Raw genomic sequence first — 22,356 nt, forward strand, 5'->3', positions numbered from 1 at the left:
AAGAGCCATAAGCAAAATATTCTCTATAGTATTATCTGTAAATCTGAAAAATTGGAAAAATTAAATGTCAAACACTATATATGATTAGTGATTAGATAGATTAAGGTATACCTAGCCACTAGACGAAACTTTAAGCAGCACTGAAAATAAACATAAACATCATTGAATAATGTTTTAAAAATGTTAATGTCAGGAGGTGTAGTGGCAAGCAATGATCTTCAGTGGGACAAGGAGCACGGTCCCTGTGTTGCGAGGCCAGGGCTATTCCATTCGGAGCAACGGGCTTCTCTCTAAGCAGTACCGCACGCCCAGTATGTTCAGGGACAGCAAATAATCCAGGGTATGTCTGTGTCTCTAGGGTGAGTCGTGTAATCTGCATCTGTGTGCCCCGTCAGCACACTTGGCTCTGCTGCAGAAGTGAGGTTGGTGTTAGGAAGTCCATGACAGTAGACTCAGCCTCCAAGTGACGGGCCACGTGGTCTCACGGACTCTCCTGGTCTCCAAGAACCCTCCTGTATTGCTGAGTGTAATCTGCAAAATGAAAACGAAGAAATCACAACTGCCCCCCCAAAATCTCCCCCGACCCAACCTGGCACTAATCTGAGTTAGTGGAACAAAAGATGCTATGAACAAACAAAGGAACATTAGCTCTTCCCTATTACAAAGCAGCATCCACATTGCAGATTTTCAGCTTGGGGACTATAGAGGGTGGAAATCTGATTTCCCCACAACTGATTTCTCCCTCCTCCCACCATCTCACAGACTTCTTCCCTTCCTTCCCTGGGCATCTGCACAGACTGCAAACAAATGTTCATGTGAGTCTAAATCATACACAATTAGCAAAGCAGGCTGGTCAAAATATAAATCATATCACGTATTCCAAAGACAAATATTAATGATTTATGGATGGGTTATGGGTTCTCTGGGAGGTTTTATTTTCTCTTCAGGAGTACAAATAATTGATAGCTAACTGCATATTGATTTTTGTGCAGATACAGTATAACATAAGCTGATAAAGTTCTGGGTTCCTAACCACATAGCCCTCAGTGTCAGAGCAGCAGGACAGGGAGAGTCCCTGTCCTGACTCAGCAAGCTCCTTTTAACATCAGTTTTTCGCCTTGTGACACAAAATGGCTCCTACAACTTTACTTACTAATGATCCGAATGTTCCCACACCCTATCCCCTGGGTGAACACTTAGTATGAAGAAAATTCAAGTCAGTTATGGTTGTCTACACATGTCAGTGAGAGAAGCCTTAATTCTTTTGTGAATTATTTCCTGTGTAAGTTAGAATAAATATTACAAGTTATCTGGAAAAGATTAATTCTGTCTTTGTAACCAATTTGGATGAAAAACAGGTTGTTGGTGAGTTATTATAATAATTTTAAATGCCATCTAACCTTTATGTAGTTGTTGTTACTGCTGTCAATGCTCTGCTGCTATTCACAGAGTTTTCACAGCCAGTTTTTTCGGCAGTGGGTGGCCAGGTCCTTCTTTCTAGTCTGTCTATTCTGGAAGCTCTGCTGAAACCTGTCCACCAGGGGTAACCCTGCTGGTATTTGAAATCCCGGTGGCATAGCTTTCAGCATCACAGCAACATGTAGCTGCCACAATATGACACCAACAGGTGGGTGGTGTGGTTCCCCCACCAGGAAACGAACCCAGGTCGCTGAGAGCACCAAATCTTAACCACTGGACCACCAAGGCTGGCCTAACTTTTATGTAGAGGGTTTTGTTTTTCTTTCCACTTTCAACATAAGAGATACTTACATTTTGAACTGTCCTTCAGATGCTGGTCATATTTAATTCTTGTCAAGTTTGAGGTTTCAATAGAAAAGTGATAGAGGTATAGGTTGTGAATCAAGTGCTATTTCAGTTAAAAGTGGCTGGAGGCCCCCTGCCACCTACCTGTGCCTGGTTTGCTCATGGGGGAGTGGCCTCTGGGGTGCAATGGAGGTGGGGGATAGGGGCCTGAAGACAGAAGGATATGAGGCTGAGCTTGAGAGGGGCACCTTCCAGGAACTATGATCAGTACCGTGATGATCCCAGAGGGCCAGGGCTCACATAGCAGCCAAGTTCCCAGTGACGAGGCCAGCATCTGAAAAGGAAGGGAATTAAAAACAAAAACAGGCATCACTTTCCTAGATTAACTTTCTTTTCCTTTTATTGCAATGGTTTTATACATGAATGGGCTACATCATGTCTCTGCAGTCAAGATAATTTCCATCTTATACGGTGCCTATGGTGAATGAATTGGAACTCAAGCCTTCGGAGTTTAAAGAGCCATTACAATTACAGCTCTGTGTGGGAGCCAGGACTGAGGGCTGCATGCATCAGTAAATCACCCTTGTGTTCTGGTCTGGTCCAAGGCCAAGAATGTAACCATCCTCCAGAAGGCAACAGAAGATTCCAAAGATCTGACTTCTTATTAGCAAATTCAGGACATAAAAGTCATGTACATTTAAAAAAAAAAATGTTGATTCGAGAGAGTCAAAAAACAGCATCACTCTGAAAATTAGATGCATGATGTGTCTTCCTGTGCCAGCCAGACAATTAGCTAATGGTCTGTGCATAACCTCTGCTCACAAACACTGAAGATTTACTCCAGGCCTCTCTGCCATCTCTCCCATATTGACAAGTAGATAGAATCATGTTTTAGCATCTTGTTCTAAGAAATATACGCATGGAGGGTTCTACTCTGCAACCTCACCAAATTTTCTTTTTCTTTTTGGAATGGAGGGGTAGTGGAAGACGTGGCTGGTCTATCTTATTTAAATTAGGAGGATTTAAAAAAAATAAACAAATATGGAGATCACTAAGAAGAATATACCAAACCCATGTATTCAACGCTCAATTTAGTAAAGTTACCATGTTGTCTTTTTTTAAGAAATAAAAGATTTAAAATAAATATAAAGTCCTCTATTTTCCTCTTCCTGGTCCCATTCTCTCTCTCCTTCCCTAAGTAAAACCACCATCATGAACTTGGTGTGTGCCTGGTCAAAGTTTCTATACTTTTCCATATGCAAAAATGCATCCATAAGTCATGAATTTTGTGGGTGTTTTATAAAATTATATAGACGCATGCTCCTATTCCTTATGTAATGCTCTCCAGCTTTAATTTTTTCTCAACATTGCTTTTGATCTCAACCCAAGATTTGGGTTTACCTGTGGATTTGGTTAATTAAGGTGTTTATTTCATCATATGAACTATGCCATAATCTATCCATTTCCCTATTCCTGGACATTGAATTATTTCTATTTAAAAAAAAATCTTAATAACTATGCTAAAATGGACAGTCTTGTTCACGTTTCTATGTGAAACTACACTGGCTACATAGTTTGTATGCCCAGTGCAAAATGAAACAGCAGAACTGGCCCCCTGGTTCAAAACATAGGAATAAAGTTCTGTTAAAGGTACTAAAATATAAAGCTTTTACCTTTCTTCCACAGTCTCTCTCTTTCTTGTCATGATGTTTTTTTATTTGTCATCCTAATGTTCTAAGAAAAATTAAAAATGCAAATTATTATCATGAATTTTACCTTTCATCGTTATATTGTGCAATGCCAGTTTAAATGCAACTATAAACCTATTTAACTCATATGGGGACTCTCTGACATTAGACAGCTTGCATTTGGTAGCTCCTATATGTATACGTATTTCGTTCTTACCGGAACAATGGAAACACTGCACAAAACTAACTCAACTGTTCTTATTTCACGTCTTGATTCCTGCACCTTCTGCCCACACTCTCTGCCTTCAGCTTACTGATGAGTGAGGAAGGACGGAAAGGAAAGGGGGCTGGGGTGCTTTATCTTTCCCTCTCTTCTATGTCATCCATTTCAGCATAAGTGGTTGGTTAAAGCGGGCAAGCAGTATGAGTAAGAAAGGATGCGGTAGGGTTCCTTGCTTGCTCATGTTCCTTGCTTGCTCTTGCTTGCTTTCTGCGTTTGAAGCAAGTTCTGGCTCAGACGGGAAGTGTGGCCTCCCAGGGCTGTCAGCTGCCTGCTTACTCAGTCCCAGACGTCCCATGCTTACCTTGTTTCCGATCTGAGTCCCACTGAACTCCCACGCGTCATGGGTCCACCAGAATTCCACTGGAATCCAGAATGCTATATGTGAATGGGGGGCAGCAAGGAACGGGGGGCATGCGTATTGTACCTCTTTCCTCATGACATGCTCCAATGTCCCATCGAACTTCACTTAAAAGCACAATTTCAAAAAGAAAACTATTAACAATTTCAGAGTGGTGAAGACAGAGCATTAAACCAAGCACAGGGCCCTCCTGAGGACAGAGCCCTGGGAGACTGCACACACCCATGGAGCTGGTCCTGCATGCACCTGAGAGCTGCTCTGGGATGTATGTCTGCAAGTGGGTTTCTGGGTGGTTACGCACATTGTCAGTTTTAACCTGATATTACCAAAATGGGTTCCATAATGGCTGGACAAATTTACACTAACACTAGTAATATGTGAAAGTTTTCACTTCCCCATATTCTCACTCACACTTAATAATAATATACTACTTAACTTTTGCTAATTACATTATTTTTGTTGTTATTTCCTTGCGAGGTTGAACATCTTTGTTCTTCTGTAAACTCCTTGTTCTATAATCATTTTCCAATTATTTACTAGATTTTCTGTCTTGGGGTGTTGATTTGTAGGATTTTTTTTGCTTTGTTTTTTAAAACATTCTCAGTACTAATCTTGACTGTTACATATCTTGCCAATATCTTCTCTCAGGCTGCTTCTCACCTTTTAACTTCGTAAGTGAGGCCTTTTGTTCTACAAAAATATTAAATTTTCTAGTAGCCACATTTATCAATCTTTCCCACTGTTATTTCTATTTTTTGTGTCTTCCCTGCCTAAGATCACAAGGATATTCTCCTATATATTTTTCTAATAGCGTTAAAGATTCTTTAAAATGTTTTGTTTTGCTTTAATCTTTGGATATTTAAGTCATCCGGAGTTTGTTTTTACGTACAGGGTGAGGTAGGAATTTAACTTTATATTTATTTTACCATGGAAGGTCAGTTGCCTCAACACCGTTTATTAAATAGCCCATCACCTCCCCCACTGATTTTTTGGGGCTGTTTCGCAGATCCCTATGTTATTCCACTGATCTATTTGTATTTCCCATTTACTAGTAGAGCTTTTGGTGAGTATTGATATCTGGTGGAGTGAGAACTCAGTACTTTTAAATAACACACATTCTGTTCATGAAAAGACACAGAAACAATAAAACAAAAAGAAACACGTTTTCTTACTTTTCGAGATGCATTAAGAAATTCTCCAGCCTACATAGCATGAAAACACAGTGACTTTGAAATCAGAGAGACTCGAGTTCTTATCCCAGGCTTGTCATTTCCCGGCTGTTTGAACTTGGGCTTGTTTCTTAACCTCTGAGGCTAGACTCTCTAATCTGTAAAATAGGGATAATAAGATCTAGGACCTAAAGCTATTGAGAAGACTAAGCGCGTTAAGTGCCTGCACAACCTCAACACTCAGGAAATATGACTTTTCTTTCCCTTTCCTGTCCTTGGAAAGGGCCATGTATTTCTTGGTTATTCTGTTCACTCGTGGACTCGACAAAGGCCGACTAGAGCTTGCTTAAAGGCAAAAACAAAATCCATTCCGGGCTGATGATCTGATTCAGTCACTTTTCTAAAACCCAAATAATTGCTTGGGGTCTGGAACGGCAGAAGCTGCAAGGATGTCCTTAGCGGCTCGGCGGCTGGCTGCGGCTTTTACTAATTAAATGACACAAATAGGTCATAATAAAACCAGAGCCAATCAGCCTCCCCCCACCCCCAATTTCACAAGCTCACCTCTCCTGACACGTGCTGAAAAGATCAAAAGGATGAGGAATCAATAGGATTAAGAGTTTGAAATTCTAACACGTTACCCACAGTGAGTTGGGACCTCTGACTCGCCGGCATTGCTCAGACCAATATCATTTTGTTGGACAGAGAGGAATTCTTTAAACTAATATACCTTGAAACCTGCGATGGAGTTGAGAACATGTTTGGAATTTCATCATGTCCAGGTAGAAACCTGGATTAAAAAGGCTGTTCTGGAAGATCAAAGGAAAAAAAGTGCAGCAAGAATAAATACATGACTGATCCCACTGCCGCAAAAGGAGGAAGCTAATGGGCCTAATGAAGCGAGTGGTCAGGCCTTCTCCACGAGCTTCCATCATGCAGGGCACACTTCCAGAGAGAAACAAACCAGCAGGTGAGTCACGGAGCAGGCTGATCTGTCCAGATGATGCTCTGAGGCATCGCCTGATGGTGTGGAGAGGCTCAGCTGGAAGGGCGCTGAAAGGAGATGCCAGGAAGAAAGGAATCTGCAGCCGCCATTGGAGAGGGCAGTGGCCAGGTCTTTCCTGGAACCACCACTGTGCTTCAGTGCCTTCCATAAATACGAGCTCAATGGAGTGAGACACACAGTGGAGAGGGGCCTTGGGAGCAGACCTTCGTCCAAATCCTGGCTCCAGGACTTGCTAGCTGTATGACAGTAGGCAAGTTACTCAGTCCCTTCGGAGCCGTGGGTTCTTCAGCTACTAAACGGGAGAAAGAATTTCAAACTTAAAGCATTGTTGAGAATAAACTGAAAGGAAATATAATGTATAGAGTTCTCAATACAAGAGGGGTTCAATAAATGTACTTACTACCATTTTCCACATTGAGAAAATATGATTGTCATTGGTGGGCTTGGGGGATGAGCAGCCCTGAGCTTTGCACCAAGCCTCCCATTTCTTGGGTCCTCCACCGCCACAGTGAGTTCTCCAACCACCTTAGCAAGCTTCCCCTCCCCTCCCCACCCCTCAGCAGAGCCACCCGTTCTCGGCTCATCTGCATTAACTATTGTGCCTGTGCAGGTACAGGTATGTGTAAGATCCGAACCTACAGAAAGTCTCCACAAAGTTTGTAAATGTGATGTTTGTGACTGAGAACACACGGTCCCTTGGTTACAATATTCCTCATCAATGTCTCCCTTGAACGTTCCGATTCAGCAGGTTGAAGGAGGGTTCGGGAATCTGTGTTTAACATGTAGCCCTAGATCCTTGCTTTCAGTGTGGTCTGGCAGCTCTGGCATCGCTGGAGCTTGTTAGAGATGCAGGATCCCAGGCTTCGTCTCAGATCAGAAGCTGCATTTTATAAAGATACTCCGGTAGAGGTGCCAGATAAGATACAGGATGCCCAGTGAAATTTTAATTTCAGATAAACAATGAAAAGTTTTTTCGTATAAGTATGTCCCATAAGTATACTGTATTTTTATTTGCTAAATCTGGAAAACCTCTCTTCAGGTGATTTTTATGCACATTCAATTTGAGAAGCACTGCTCTAGATCAGATCTCAAACTTTCACTGGCTTCAGAATCACCTAGACGACTTGCTAAACCCAGACTGCTGGGCACCACACCCAGGGTTTCTGATTCAGTCAGTCTGGGCAGGGGCCTGAGAATTTACATTTCTAACAAGTTCTCAGTTGATGCAGACACACACACTTTGAGAACCACAGATCTGTACAATGACCAGATTCCTAGGTCAGCCCACAAACTTCTCTGCAGTCCTTAGAGCTTGGACAAGATAAAGGCCGAGGTTCCCTCCAACAGTCATGTCTATGAATAAAGACAGAGAGAATAACAGTCTCTGATTCCAAGCCAACAACCTATAAAACCTAACCACTGTTTATAACAATGTCTGTAAGGACAAGCACGGATGACCACGTGGAGTACCAGGAACTCATCTTTTTCCGACTATGTGTGTTTTTTCCCCGTTTCCAAGCTATTGGAGGTGGTTCCCAGAGCACAAGGGGGATGGTGGGAGGGCTGGGAATAGATGGATTCAAAGCGGGGATGGATCTCTTAAGGGGATGGGTGAGAGAGGGGACAGATTTAGGGTGGGAGGAGACCAAGTAGGCAGAGTGGAAAATGGGTTGCCAGCAGTGGGGAGTGAGGAGGAGGAGAAGTGGGGCAGGGCTGGCTCCTCAGTAGGACTGCGTGACCCCGCTGAAGTGGCCATTGGAGCTCAGAGGAAGGACACCAGCTCCTGGGAGTCTGAGACTGAGATTAAATCCCCAGCTCTGCCAGGGATCAGCCCTGTGGCCTTGTGCAGGTGGTTCCACCTCTCTGAGCTTTGATTTCCTCACGTGAGCAATGGCTTCCCTTTCCTTGAAGGATGATCGTGAGGGAGAAACGAGACAACGCATAGAGAGAAGACTCCTGATCCCTTAAGGAGGCACTCAGTAAATGGTAGCAGATCTTATTATAGTTGCAAGAGAGTTTAATGCTACTTTAGAGTAATATTCTGTTTTAGAGAATCTCTTTACCTGTATTTAATTTCATAAGATAATAGGTTTAGGGGAAATGTCATCCATACTCTGTGGCGGTAGAGGCCTCTTATAAAAAATATGCATTGTTAATGAGACGCTCATTCCCACCTGAATGTGATTTCTCCTCTCACCCCCCACCCACCCCAGTTCCCACTGGTTCAGAGGGACCAGTGTCGCCCATGGAAGAGTTGGAGCCTGAATTTGTATGGAACAGGTCCCTGGCCCTCAGCCGGTACCATAGGAAGGTCAGCCGTGAGCTGAACATTAGGCCGAATGGTGAGAGGCATCAGCTGACAGACCAAAGAGTGGGCCAATTTAACCAGATACTTTTGTGTCCTGGCAAATACAACCCAAGGGTTCTTCAGTGGGTTTTTGTGCCTTGTTTTATAACACTGATTTTATTTTTAATAGGAGCATACAGTACAATTGCCTTTTTTGATGTACGGTTCTATGAATATTAACACAGGTATAGACTGGTATAACCACTACTACCATCAGGATACCGTCAATTCCATCACTTGAAAATGCCCTGGGGCTGCTACTTGGTTAGCCATACCTTCCTCTCACCCTTGACCCTTAACAACTAAACTTTTGTTTTTTCGAGAATGTCATATAAATGAAAGAAATTAGGCTGAGTGAAAAAGCCAGCCTTGCCTTATTTTATATTCTTAAATAAAGACAGCAAGCTTTTAAAAAATTATTTGACACAAACACTGAATATGAGAAAACACATTTGTACATGAGACTTTTCTTTTTATTGTCACACTCCTCCGTCCCCCTACACACTTTCCTTTGATTCTTTACAAACTTACTTCTTCCAGGAAGTCTTCCTGTATTAGTTCTCCAGAACTTCCTTATCCTCTCCTTCTGGTGCTTTTCCTCTACTCTCTACCTCTTTTCGTCACTTTCTTCACTAGCATGGATTAAGCAGCATGACACAGGGAGAAGCACATGTTCTTTGAGGACGCGCAGATCTCAGTACCCACCTGAATCGGCTAGGACTGTGGGCACATTTAGCCACCTTGAGCATCAGTTTCCTCAGGGCAGAAGAATATCTATTCCTGAAGAGCAGGAGTGAGGATGAAACGAGAGGATGAGTACGAAGCCCCTGGCACAGAGTAGGCAGTCAGTATGCAGGTGGTTATTATTCCGAGCTGTCGGTAGTGAGAGTGCTCATTACTGCAACAGTTTCTATCTGCTTGTCCACCGCTAAAGCCCATAGACCATTCCATCGGAGTCCTCCGTATATGTGCAGGTATAAAACAATTATTCAGCATCAAAAAGACTCAAAACAGTGGACTACATTTTTCATGCATTGTCTGGCTGCACGTGAAGTAGAGCTCACATAGGGGTAGACCTTGCTCTGCCATGACCTCCCTGTGTGACCTTGCCCATGGCACCTTGGCCTCCCTGGCCCTTGATTTTTTTTTATATGAAAATGTAAGGCTGACCTCAAAGCTTTCAAAGGTTTTTCTCGGCTCTGAACTTCTAAAACCCCAGGTACACACAGACTACGGCTGTAGAATTTAGTAAGGACTTATACATTCTTTCCCCAGTCTGTCTGGGTTGAAACTCTGCTGACCCTGAAGGAGTGGACCAACCTCTCTCCTTTGGTTTATTATTCTGACATTTCACTGGGTTTATACAAAAACATCGAGAGATTATCAAGTGAATCTAGATTATATAAACAAATGACTAGATAACTGACTTAAAAATACATACAGAGCTTTCCTGCTTAAATATCATGATAAAGAAAAAGAGAGAAGAAAAAGTCTGAATTAATAAATAGCCCACTCCATTTATTTCTGTCATGTAGATAGAGTTTAATAATAATACATGACGATTGTTCAATTTCCTGGTTGTTTCGTATGTGCCAGTCACCAGGCTGGGCACCCTGCATGTCATCTCATTTCATCCTTATAACACATCTGTGACAAGGTATTGGGATTGCTATCTTAACCCCCCTTTTTAACTGATGAGTAAAGCAATCCTGAGAAGTATGGTAAATAGCCCATACTTAGACACGTAGTAAGTGGCAGAAAACTGGACAGGGTTACATAAAGTTCAGGTAATTTCAGAACAGGATATATTCATTCCCATGCCTAAAGGGAAGAGAGTAGTTTCCAAGGGTTGGCCTCATCTCCCTCTGATTCCTTAGTGCCAAAAAGTATTCGGATGTGACTAGCACTCCATGACTATGAGTTGAAGGAATAAAAGTGTAGAGGGAAGGGAAGAAGAGGAAGCTGGGGTAGGGGGTAAAGAGAGAGAGGGATGGGAGACTACAGCAGGAAAAGGAGGGAGAGAAAAGGCATGGGGAGGTCAGGTTCCCCAGGGCGGCAGTTAACAGAGGCTGGCTCTGGGAAAGAACACTGGAGAGCACAGAAAGAAGGGGCAGGGCCTTCAGGATACAGTCACCTAAGAAGATGAAGGCAGGACGCAGGGAGATGCTGGGTCTGGGAACAGGAGGAAATGTATAACGTTTTCTCTAACTTCTAACTAACTTTTCTTTGGACCAGTTTCTACGGAGCTAAGAAACCCACTGGAACTCCCCTTGCCACTTCCAACTCCTAACTTCTGAAGAGGCCACTGTTTCTGAAATAAGAAAGATTTTTTTCTTTTCAATGTAACTGAGAAGAAACAAACAAGATTTGTCAATTTAAAAATTCCTAAACTGTGTTTTTACCCCCAATTATGCTATGAAGAAAAGAACCTGTATAACGATGGGCAAACTGTAACCACGTGGGAAGGGGAAAAAGGCTGGCAATTCTTGCTGTGTCATTTTAAAAAGAGAAAGTATGATGTCACTTTGAAGAGATGGACAGAACCAACTGTCAGCTGATATTCTCGTTCACCATAAAAATATATGGGCAAAGGGATTTTAAAAAGTGAAAGAAAATAAATAATAAATCCAAAATTACAGCTAAGCCATATTACTTGTGTGGCATAATACTAAGCACTTTGCAACCATACTGTCCTCGAATCCTGGAAGCCATCTGTGAGGCTGGTACTATTTCCTGTCCATTTTGCAGGTGAGGGAAGTGAGACACGGAGGTCGCACAGCTAGCAAGCAGCAGAGCTGGGATTCAAGTCTGAGTCTAACAACCAAGTGATTAACCAAAATGAGAATCCGATGGCTAGAAAAGACACAGAAGACAAAACAAACCCAAGTCAGAAGAGCCCCCGTGAATAAGTTGTCGCTGCAGAGGTGGCTGATGAAGGACCCGAGGCCGGTGGAGGAAGCGCTGCTGACTTGAGGAAAGAACGTTCGAGATGCGTGGGATACAGATGGAGAGGCCTGAGCGGGTGAGAGCAAGAGCCCCCACCAGGATCTGAGTTCAAGGTCCGCTTCCTAGTGGCTTTGTCACTGCAGGCAAGTCATTTAACTTCTCAAAGCCCTAGTTTCTTCTGTAAAATAGAGATAATACCCACAGACAGGGTGTCGTGAGGAACTGTACGGGGAGGCAGGGTAAGCTGGGAGGTGTCACACATTCGCTGCAGCAACAGAGCCCGGCAGAGGCTAGAGCTGCAAGGTAGTTCCCAATGAGCAATGTGGCGGAAGGAAAAACAGTAGTTTGTGAGAAGATGTCAGACCCTCAAACAAACAAGGAAAGAAAGCCAGTATCAGTCTGCAACGAGAGACCTGATGCGTCGGGAGCTTTTTTCTTCCATGGGGCTAAACTGCTTCACTGGCCTTTTTCTTTTTTTTCTTTTAATCTTTTACTTAAGGCTACTTTGGCATTTGTGCTGGGAGGGACAAAAACAAGGCCACGTGATTTTGGAAACAACCACAGGGTTTGCAAGGCCCCAGACGAAGTCTTCAACCCCCTGGGGCCGCAAGGTGCTCTAAGTTAAAACAGATATCCAGGGAAGTGGGGCAGGTGGGCGGTGCGGCCCTGGGACCCCGGCTGACTGCGGAGACTGCGTCCCCCCACTCGCTGACTCTTTACATGGCACAGACACTGGGGGCTGCCCACGACCCAGCTGCTTAGGTTCAGCGGCCTTTCCCTTCCCTTCCTGCATCTCCTGCCCCCTGACCTTCTTAGGGGATGGGCAGCCCCTGGCTCTCAAAGCCCCTTCAGATCCCTCCCTTCCGTAGAGCTCCCGGTCTTGCCCCCCAGCTCCCGTGGAAATGAGCTAGGTTTGAAACAATATGATCAGTAGGCTGAAGACTTTCTGAATAAGGAGACAAGGCTTAGCACTACCAGGAAAGCATCTAAACTTGAGAGAACCTGGTGAATCGTCATGACCTCCTCCCCCAAGAGGAAGTGTTAATTGCCTTGAGCTTTCTTTGAGCCTCTGAGAAAAATGAGGGAAACAGAAGGAAAGAGGGCTAGGCTAATACCTACCAGACTTGGGCTACAGGCTAGCCTTTCCTGTGGCCAGGCTTCATGATTTGGACAAATCACTTTACTCCTCTGATCTTTCTTAGTTTGCCTCTGTGGGAAAGCGAGCTGTTTAGATCAGTGTTTCCCAAAGTGTATGACTTGAGATAATTATAACGGTCACAGGGGAAAATTTTTAATTTCAATTAATATTACCAAACAAACTCATGACTCATGTACATGATTCATGTACATTATTATAGGCTAAAGTGAAAAAAAATGAGTTAAAGAAAAATATAAAGTAAATAATATTATAGATGGATGTGACCAAAATTGTGAAAATGATGCTTGAAAGAAGGAAATTGGCCAGCTCTGACCTTCTGTCCCTTATCAAAGGGCAGGGACTAGGACCACCACTCAGCCGTCTCTTTCATTGCTCTCTTTGGCACCCCCTCTCTTCTTCTTGCCAACATCCCCCGCCCCCACCTCTATCAGGGTTTCCTGTCAGTGTTATTGAGAAACCTGCCTAACACACACATCTACTGGTCTGCAGTCCTTAGGTACAAAACTGTCGTTTGCACAAGTGATCATGTCATCAACTGCAGTTCACAAATAAAAGTCCTAGTAAGGCCAATAGCATTTCAAATCTCCTTGTAAAATTTCCATAAAATTATCAAATCTTGCTCACAGGTTTCTGCCCCTCACTTCTCCATGGATGCCCTCCTCTGGCTTCATACATTTATTTTTTACGTGACTCATTAGGAATCATCTGTATTCCTGTGACTTGTTAGGAAGCGTGTGTATTCCAACCAAGGGTGCAATTCTAAAACTAGAAGAGGAAGGGTAAAAGAGCTTATTTCAGAGAAATTCTGCAAAAGTTGCGCCCAAAGGGGAAGTGGGCAACCGAGAGGCTCTGGAATGTTCTGATATTGCCTTAAACATAAATATGGTGATCAGTAACTTTTTGTTTATGGAAAGCTTTGATCTTCCCAGAGAGATGTGACAAATGCAGTCTATTATGAGCTAGGAAACGCAAAACCACTTGGCATACCATGGTTAATATGCAAGAGTTCAGTGCAGGATGAGCAAGCAAAAAACAGTGTTCTCATCTTAAGGCAAAGACACAGAGTCTAGGCAGATTTAAATTATCTGGCTGAAGAATTCAAGGGCATGATAAGGGTAACAGATTTACTAAACCTGACTAGGAGCAGGAGAATGAGAAACAGGATTTGGGGAAATATTTCTTCTTTCCCTTCCTGACACACTATACCTTCAATAGCTAAACTCCCCGGCATGGGAGGACCCTCTGGAGTGAGCACCATGAAATGAATCTGGAAGGGGCTAGGGGCTCATCTGGTCAGCTCTGTAGGAAATCTGTGCCCTCTGAATCTGGGATGATTCAGGGTTAGCTTGGTGGTGTCCTGGTCCCTGGCCATGTCTGCAAGACTTGGAAGCAGCCAGTGAGACTTGGGCCAGTAAGGCTGAAACAGTGTGGGCCCTACTAGTAAGAGGGCTCCATCCACAGTGACAGGAGATGCCAATTATTTGTTTCAATTCTGCATATTCTATTCATCTACCTGAGAAAGGGCAAGTGTTGCAGCTCCTCCACCTTACCCTGAAACTCTGCATTTCCTCCTCTTCCTTGGTCTCGTTCCCAGCTGTGAAATCCGTGGGTCCTCTTCTCCCTCCTTTACCCACGTCCAGTGAGCCCTTGACTTTACAGATAGTAGTAGGCAGACAGTGAGTGTTGGTATAGCAGTTCTACTGTGAGGGCTGTGAGTCCTTGGGTGAGTTACTTAGTGTCTCTGAGCCTCAGTTTCCTCCTATGTGAAATAGGGGTAATAGCAGTACCTACCTCCTGGTGCTTTGGGCAGAATTTAACAAGATGGAGTGTCGAAGGCTCACAAGCTTCTTTGCACAGAGTGCTCAGTTAACATCCATCTAACAAATGACCGTGGCATTTTCCTATTGCAAACAGAATACGTCTCCCAGGGGAGATGGAGACAAATCTTCAGAGTCCTGGAAAGAAATACAATCAATTAAAACATATCCCTAAAACACATTTTACTAAAAGAAAAAGTAATCTAATTTAATTCACTAGCTGAGATGGTACCTAAACATGGTTGACAATGTTGGCTTTTCTCTCAGTTACTGATTTCAAAGAGATCAAAATCTTACCCATTTGCATCCAATGGACTGTTTTACCCACCAATCCAGGCACAGTCAATGGCTCTTGGAGGAAAATAAATTCTCCTGACTTCTTTTTCTGCGTCTAAGCCAGGGACTTCATTAAATGAATGTTCTGAGTCTTGGTGCTCAGACTTTGGCTTCCATGCCAGGCAACAGCTTCACTGGGCTCTGGGAGTCTTCCAGGCTCATCTGATCAAACTGCAGCTTTTGTGTCTGTCAGTATCATGTATTTCTCCTAGTAAGACAGTCAGAGTTTTTGATGCTCTCCTCCTTTATCAAGGGAAAGAGTATATGAGTGAACTTGATGCCACCAGTAGGGGACTAAAGCCCAGTTACTAGGACTTTCATGATTAATCAGGAGTGGCATGCCACTCCTTCATCATCCCTGTCCCACCCTGTTTCATTGATGGTGGTGTGGAACCTTAGCCTAAGGGCTCTGGGTTCCTCTGGGTTGTGGTGATTAGCTGCCCATTCAGAAGAATAAGGCATTTAAACAATTTGAACCTAAGGGGTTGACAAACGCATTCAGGAAGCAAGGTCTTTTCAACTGGTTTTCCCCTTATTAATTAAAGGAATGCTTTTTTGACATCTAGTTGAAACTCAGAGGATGATGAGAAGACAGAAATTAATACATATTCTTTTTGGTCTCAATCCAAAGTTTTTTTTTTCCTCTCTGAGTTTACACTACTTTTGAGCCCTCCTCAACTGAGAAGAATGAAGTCATAATGGTAATTTTCTTTTTGGCAACTGTTTGTCACAAATCTAATTTACCTGTTTTCTTTCAGATTGTCTCATAAGGGGATGAGGGCTCTTTCTCTCAGTGGGTTTGATGATTCAGATGTCCATCATATCACATAATGGTGAATAATGGAGATAATCTAATTGCTATTTCCATTAAACAAAAAAAAAAAGGGAAGACAAGAATAAAATGTCCCTGTAGAATGTTCTCTAAGAGTTGACGTGGGAGAGCACGAGGCTGCCCCCAAAGAGGCAGGCATCTTGGTGCACCAAGAGAGCTCCAGAAGAGGCCACCTGCGGAAAGATGGGGCTATGGCAGAGAGTCCTAATCACAAGGCTTGGCTTCAGATTTGTCATTAGAATGTCTCTTCTTAAAATAAAAAATCCAAACCCACCTCCATTATTACTCATTCCACCTGTTTATTGTAAAATATGTCTTCAAGAAATGCTGGAGCAACTTCAACCACCTGCAAAGAAGCTAAGGCTGTTAATTTGACAGCAGATTGACACTCCCGTCTGATTCCAATCCTGTCTACCTAACGGGTTGGCCATGAACGCTCACATAGTTGTGTGATACACTTTGAGCTTCCCCAAGCAAGTGGTAACAAGGCAAGTCTGAACCCCAGGTGTCAGCCGGGGCTGCCACAGCAGCAGATAGAGAGTCGTTTGTATTTACACCTTGTTTGGACCCACATTAGCTCAGAGTGTAACCTATTTATACAAACACATAAATGGCTCATTGAAAACCACGAGTATTTAGACAGAAAGTTTCATCTCACCTCTTCCAGAGATGACACACCTTCAGGCCTTCAGCCTTTCTCTTGTCAATTCCATTCTAAACATAACTCAGAGCAAAAAGATTCTTCTTATTAGACATAAGTGTCATGAACATTCCAGGGAACCCAGGAGGTAAAAGACAATGGTAAGGAGAAATTCTAAAATGTCTTAGAAGTATCCTTTCATCCAGCTGATTTATATTATAAGCGCTCACCCCAAATGAATCTATAGAATTTGAGGTATGAAATATACATGAGACATTTCAAGTTCTAACCAAACTATTACTACTTTTGCTTCATGTTCAGTTTGTTTGATTAAAAATTAGATGGGTAAGAAAATGCATTACCACAGCCGGAGGTAGTGAGACCAGGAAGAAACTGACTTGATGAAGAATGATACTGATAATTTATGAAGACCTATGAAGGAAATTTCTGATCTAACAGTAGTGATCACATTTTAAAAAGGAAAACTAAACAAGAGGAGGAGAAAGAGTAAGAAAAGAAAAGAAAAAAAGATTTAAAGAATTCGTCTTCAGTCTGGAGAAGCTTCATCCTGTGGGAATGGTTTTGCGTTTTTCTTACTTCGGAAAACCATCATCAGATGTTGACGGCTCTCTTGTCTTTGCTTAGGTCTGTAAACCTCCAATCATCCATTTGGTGACATTGAAACAGAGGGCGATACTCTATCACCCCTTTATTGGGTGAATATGGAGAAAGCGTCTGTCATGCTGGTCATCATCTTTTATTTCAAGAAAGTAAAACCTATTCTTAAGTAATCTTCTCCTCCACTTGGAAGCCCCCAATGACACCACCTCTCATTTCTTTCTTGATATATGCAAATTTTACTACACAATTATTTAGACCTGGTGCCTTGTAACACAAAAGATTCGATGCTGCTCATACCTTGACCAAGCAGAAAATCCTTGAGGAAATGTGAACTTGTTCGTACCCATAGCAGCTATTTTAATGAAACAATACCTTATTGACCCAACATCTGACTATACATAAGGATTCGTCCTTTGGTACATTTCTATGTTACAGAAAGGTTTTCAACTGATAAACATCTTTATGTTGCATGCATATTTTATGGAAAAATAATTGCATAGTCTCTGCATATAATCTTTTAGGCACATTGCATGTGCTCGAACTGCAGCAAGAATGAAAGGTGAATATGGTTAAAATTTTGCCCTAAAATCATAATGTTAAATTATCAGGGATACTTAAAAACAACAACAAAACCTTCCCTCTTCACCTATCTTTACCTACTTCATCTCAATCTCATATTATTTTAAAGAAAGAAAATTTCATTGCATATGTTCTAGCAAAGTGTGTTGGTAGGAGAAGGTTTAACAGAGCCAGAGAAAATGTGCAAGGAGTGAGAAAGTGAATTGATGGATGGATGGTTAAATGAATATAAATGAACTGACACCTTTACAGGAAAATAACATTTCTTTTCTTTTTTTATTCTATAGATCAGTGGGTTTTGTATCTGTAATTCTTTCATATCAGCAAAGAGGAAATAAACTCTCATGTAAATCATTTCCCCCCATCTGGAGCATATTAAAACCATGCTTTTTTTTTTTCTTTTAAGCAGACTCTTTTTTCCCTATTTGCTTATCAGTTCATCCACCATTACATTTTAAATGAAATTGCAAGACCCTTGTCCCTCCCCCAAATTTCAGCCTGATGTAGGAAAGTGGGAAGCAGACTTTTCTTGCTTTAGAATAGTGACCTAGATTCAATTACAGATAGACCCAGAAGAGAGAAGTGACACCTCACAATTTTCTCAGAGGTCTTGAAAAAATTAGAAATCCCAAAACAATAGTTAATGGAAAAGAATCTGTTTATTTCTCCATTCTTTTGTTTTACTTTTTCTTTGCCTTAATTGCATTGCTTTGGTCCATTTAATTGTTCTTGGTATAACATAACAATAGGTTTCCCACGGGATATTTAGAATCATAAAAACGGGCATTTCAAGGAAATTTCTGAATTTGGTTTTTGAGAGTGGGTGTCTACATACGGAGTGTGTGTAATCCTGCAAACCAAACCCAAACAAGATAAAAAAATAATCTCATAAAAGGCGTATTTTTTCTTATGTCCTTAAAAAAAAGCAAACTAATTACATTACAAAAAGCACACCAATTCTAATTGCATTGCAGACAAAGCATTGAACGGAAAAAAACAGGGGCATATATATTTTACTGTTTTCCTAATTACTGTGGGAAAATGTCAAAAGAAATAGAAAAAGGAGAATCCTGTGATTCTGCTTATTGACTTTTATCATTAAATTGAGCATATAAATGACCTGAACGGGTGGCTTAGTATATTAAATTAAAAAAAGAAGAAGAACAATGATTCTCTCTTCCTTTTCCCTCCCTCTCTGATCTCAGCCTGAAAGGAGTCTCGGAGAGATAAGAAAGATGGGATTCGGCCTGCGCTGCTCTGTCTGGTAGGTCCTGCTTATCCCGGAGCGGGGAGGCAGTTGGGATCCACGCAGGATTTCTCTTCGTGGTTTACAATAAGCAGTCTCCAGCGGGGGCACATTCCCCTCCACGTCCACCGCTCCCCAAACAAAGAAGTCAAAATTGTCTGTCCCAACATCACTCCGCTTGAGAAGCTTTGAGGTGCTTGAGGGCTAGGCAGGGTGCTGCGGGCAGGCGTGAACACCTCAACCCTCGCCGCGGTTTGGAGCCGCCCAGCGTATGAAGAGGGCAGAAGTGGGCTCGCGTCTATGCGGGTATCCAAAATGAAAAAAGCTGTAAACCGCGCGGAAGTCTGGGGAAAAGGTGCAGTAATCAGCAGGGGCGCCGCCTTGGTTCTCTAACACCCCGGATGGATGGGTTTTCCCTGAGACATCATTTCAGATCCTGGGAAATAAGGCTCCGCTGGGGGTTGACCGCGGCATTGGGCATGTGGGTGCGCGCGCCGCCCAGCAGAAAGGGTCCGCCGGGCCGCGGTGGGGAGCGCAGCAGGAGCCCGGCCCCGGGGAGCCGGTGGAGGATTGTTTCATTTCAAAGTGAAAATCTGCAGGCTTTGGGAAACGATATTCAAAAAAGTATATAATCTCCATATGCCGCTCAATGGAGGATCCTCATAATTTACAGCGGCAGATAAGGCTAGAGGGTGTAATAAAAAATCTGAAGCCCTCCCCTCCCCCTCGCCGCCTCCCTGGAATTGCACCTTGGGCAGCGGAGCAGAATCCGGAATGTGAACTTCTCGCGACATATGTTTCCCGCAGATAAGTAAACAATCTGGACGTGAAATGGAAATGGTAATTAATGCAGTAATGCTGTTACACCTCGAGTGTGCAAATCCCATTGACTCTCCGCGCCACGGGGGGTGCCGGGCGAACGGCAACCAGCGGCGTGCGCCCGGGCCGCCGGCTCCCTCCCTTCCCTCTCCTTCCTCCCTAGGTCCCCGGGCGGGGCGTCCGGAAAGCCCGCGGGGGCTTGGCCCGGCTACAGGAAGTCCGGAGCTGTTTAGCGGCTTTCGGGACTCCCGGCTCTCCGACCCCCTCTGGCTAAGCGGGTGCGCTTCCTCGGAACCCAGCGCGCGCCTCACAACCACCTCCCCTCATTCTCATCGAAGCTCTGGTGCCCGCAGAGCCTCTGGGCTCAGAGGTGCGGCCGGGCCCTGAGGCACCCAGGAGAGGCTGTGCTCTGGAGCCGGGAGCAGCAGGCGGCGCCGTGGCCTGGAGGCCGAAGAGGGCCCCGAGCCCTAGTGCGGCCGGTTGCCCCGCACGCGTCAGTCGGGGCTGGTCTTTCGTCTCCTCCCTATTCTCGGCAGAGTGCAGCCCGACCGGCTGGCAGAATTTTTCTAAAGTCCCTTCCATCCCTGCCCTGAAGGCACGGATCCCATACGAATTGCCTCTCTTCCCTATCCAAAAGTGAAAAAGTTTGGAAATGGCCACTGGCTGCCAGAGTAGAGCAACTCCTCCACTTTGTAGCAAAGAGAAAACTTGCAGATTCCTTTCGGTCTCTGTCCGACCTGGGCACCCGCTTCCTTCTCCAACTCAGCTCAAACTCTTGGGACCTTTTGGGGATCGGAGAGGATGCCCAGCACAGGGATTCGAGCGAAGAGGATGGAGAATCTGGGAATGCCGCCCAAGAACTTCCCGGCCTCTTGGCCATTCCTCCTTCCTGAGAGCACAACTCCCACTCCCGAGCCTCAGGAACCCGCCCGGAGTCCGCGGGTGACGGCTCAGCCGGACGCAGGGCCGGGGGCTGGGCAAGGAGGGCGTGTCTAGGCTCCCTCTTTTCCGCCTTCACTCCCCTTCCCAGTGCCAGGGCGGACAGTACCAAGCCGCGGGCCCCAGGCGCGCCCAGAGTCGGGGTTAGGCGGGAGTGACCGCAAGACTCCGGTTTCGTGTCGACGCCCCAGGATTTCTAGCTGCCCCCACCCCTACTTCATTATTTTCTTAATTACTCAGCAGTAGCCCAGCGCCAACCCTTCTGGTTCTGGTTCTAGGACAAGTCCCATCCCCGTAGCCTCCAAAAAGAAACCTGCCCAAGTGGCGCTCCCACAGCTGGGTCTGCGAAGGTCTCCAAGGCCAGGGCAGGGCCAGAGGCTAGGAGGGCTCGCCCCTCCGCGGAAGCGGGGAGCACTGGCCCCGGCGTCTCCTGCACCCAAATCTAATGGGCCCCTTCTGACTCTGCCTTTCTTCCTCTCTCACACTCATACACACGCGCAATCCGCTCAGCAAATCAAGAGATGAGAGTTCTTAACAGGAATCTTGTGAATTACGTGAAATTCAAATTCAAATGACTTGAATTCATTGTCCGCTTGAACAATGGTAACAAGGCCTGAACTGGGGAGGAGCCGAAGCAAAGCACAGTCCTCGAGGACAGTCCTGGCGCCACTGCTCGCCAAGTTTTCCGGGCGCTGGCAGTCTCGGATCTCTCCAGAGAAGCTGCGGGCGCGGGAGATGCTTCCTTAGATGGTGCGAAGTAATGCAAGTCTCCAGGGCAGGTAGTCCCCTACCCTGACTGAAATATCACCCTGCTTTAGATGCCTGGAGATCCCTGGAGGTGATCTAGATCCTGTTTTAAAATGCAAATGTTAAGCGGGGTCTCAGATGTCAGGCACTCACACCTCAGTATGATTTACTCTAAGTAGCTGGTCTTTCCCATCTACAAAGTTAGCGGTTCTAAGAAAACTGATATTTAAATGGAAAAACTCGGAAACTGGAAGGGAATCAAAGGTTTTTGGAGTCGGATCCAAAGCTGGAGAAGCGCATGAAAGGCTGCAGAAGGTCTCCATTAGAGGCCAGGAGTGGAAGCAGGCCAATGACCTCGCATCTCCCAGAAGATGTGGCCAGTGTGCCCCCGAGCCAAATGGCTGCCAAGGTTTAAGAAAGAAAATCTAACTAAAACCCAAACAACTCTGCCCTTGCCACGCCAGCGCCTCCCGCTGCCCTCGCAAGCAGCGTGTTGGCCAGGTGTCCGCGGTCCCAGAAAACACTCAGTAGAGGAGAGGCGGGGGCTAGCGCGGCATGTATTTGGGTCAAAATTTTTTGTCCCCTGGAAGCAATCGCGCCTGCAAGCGAGAGGCCCGGGCCCTCCCTGACGCCTATGCTCGAGGGAGGCCCAGGCTGCGGGCAGGAGAAGGCCGGGACTCCCGGGCTGCGGGACGCGCGCCCAGCGCAGAGAGGTCGACGGAGTCGCCTCCCGCAGGGTCCTGGGCGCCCCGCGCGCGGCCGGAGTTCGCGTTCTCCCGACGACGCCAAGGCTCTGTCGAGGGCAACTCCGGATTGCGCTCTGCTGCGTATGGCGCGCTCGGGAGAAGCGGCTCTCCTCGGCTCCGGCGGGCGGGGCGCTCCTCTCCCTACAGGTTTGCTTTAATGCTTTTCTTGAAAGAGAGAGACAGTTGTGAGCAAACAGGTTTGACAGGGAGTGCTCCCCCCCCCCCAACACACACACCCCCAGGGGATTTCTTTTTGTCTGCACCTGACTTCAAAGTCAGTAATCGGCCCCTGTCAGCGGCGTGACGAGGAGGAT

The sequence above is a fragment of the Diceros bicornis genome, chromosome 2 (genome assembly GCF_020826845.1).
Source record: "Diceros bicornis minor isolate mBicDic1 chromosome 2, mDicBic1.mat.cur, whole genome shotgun sequence".
In the NCBI taxonomy this organism is placed as follows: Eukaryota; Metazoa; Chordata; class Mammalia; order Perissodactyla; family Rhinocerotidae; genus Diceros; species Diceros bicornis.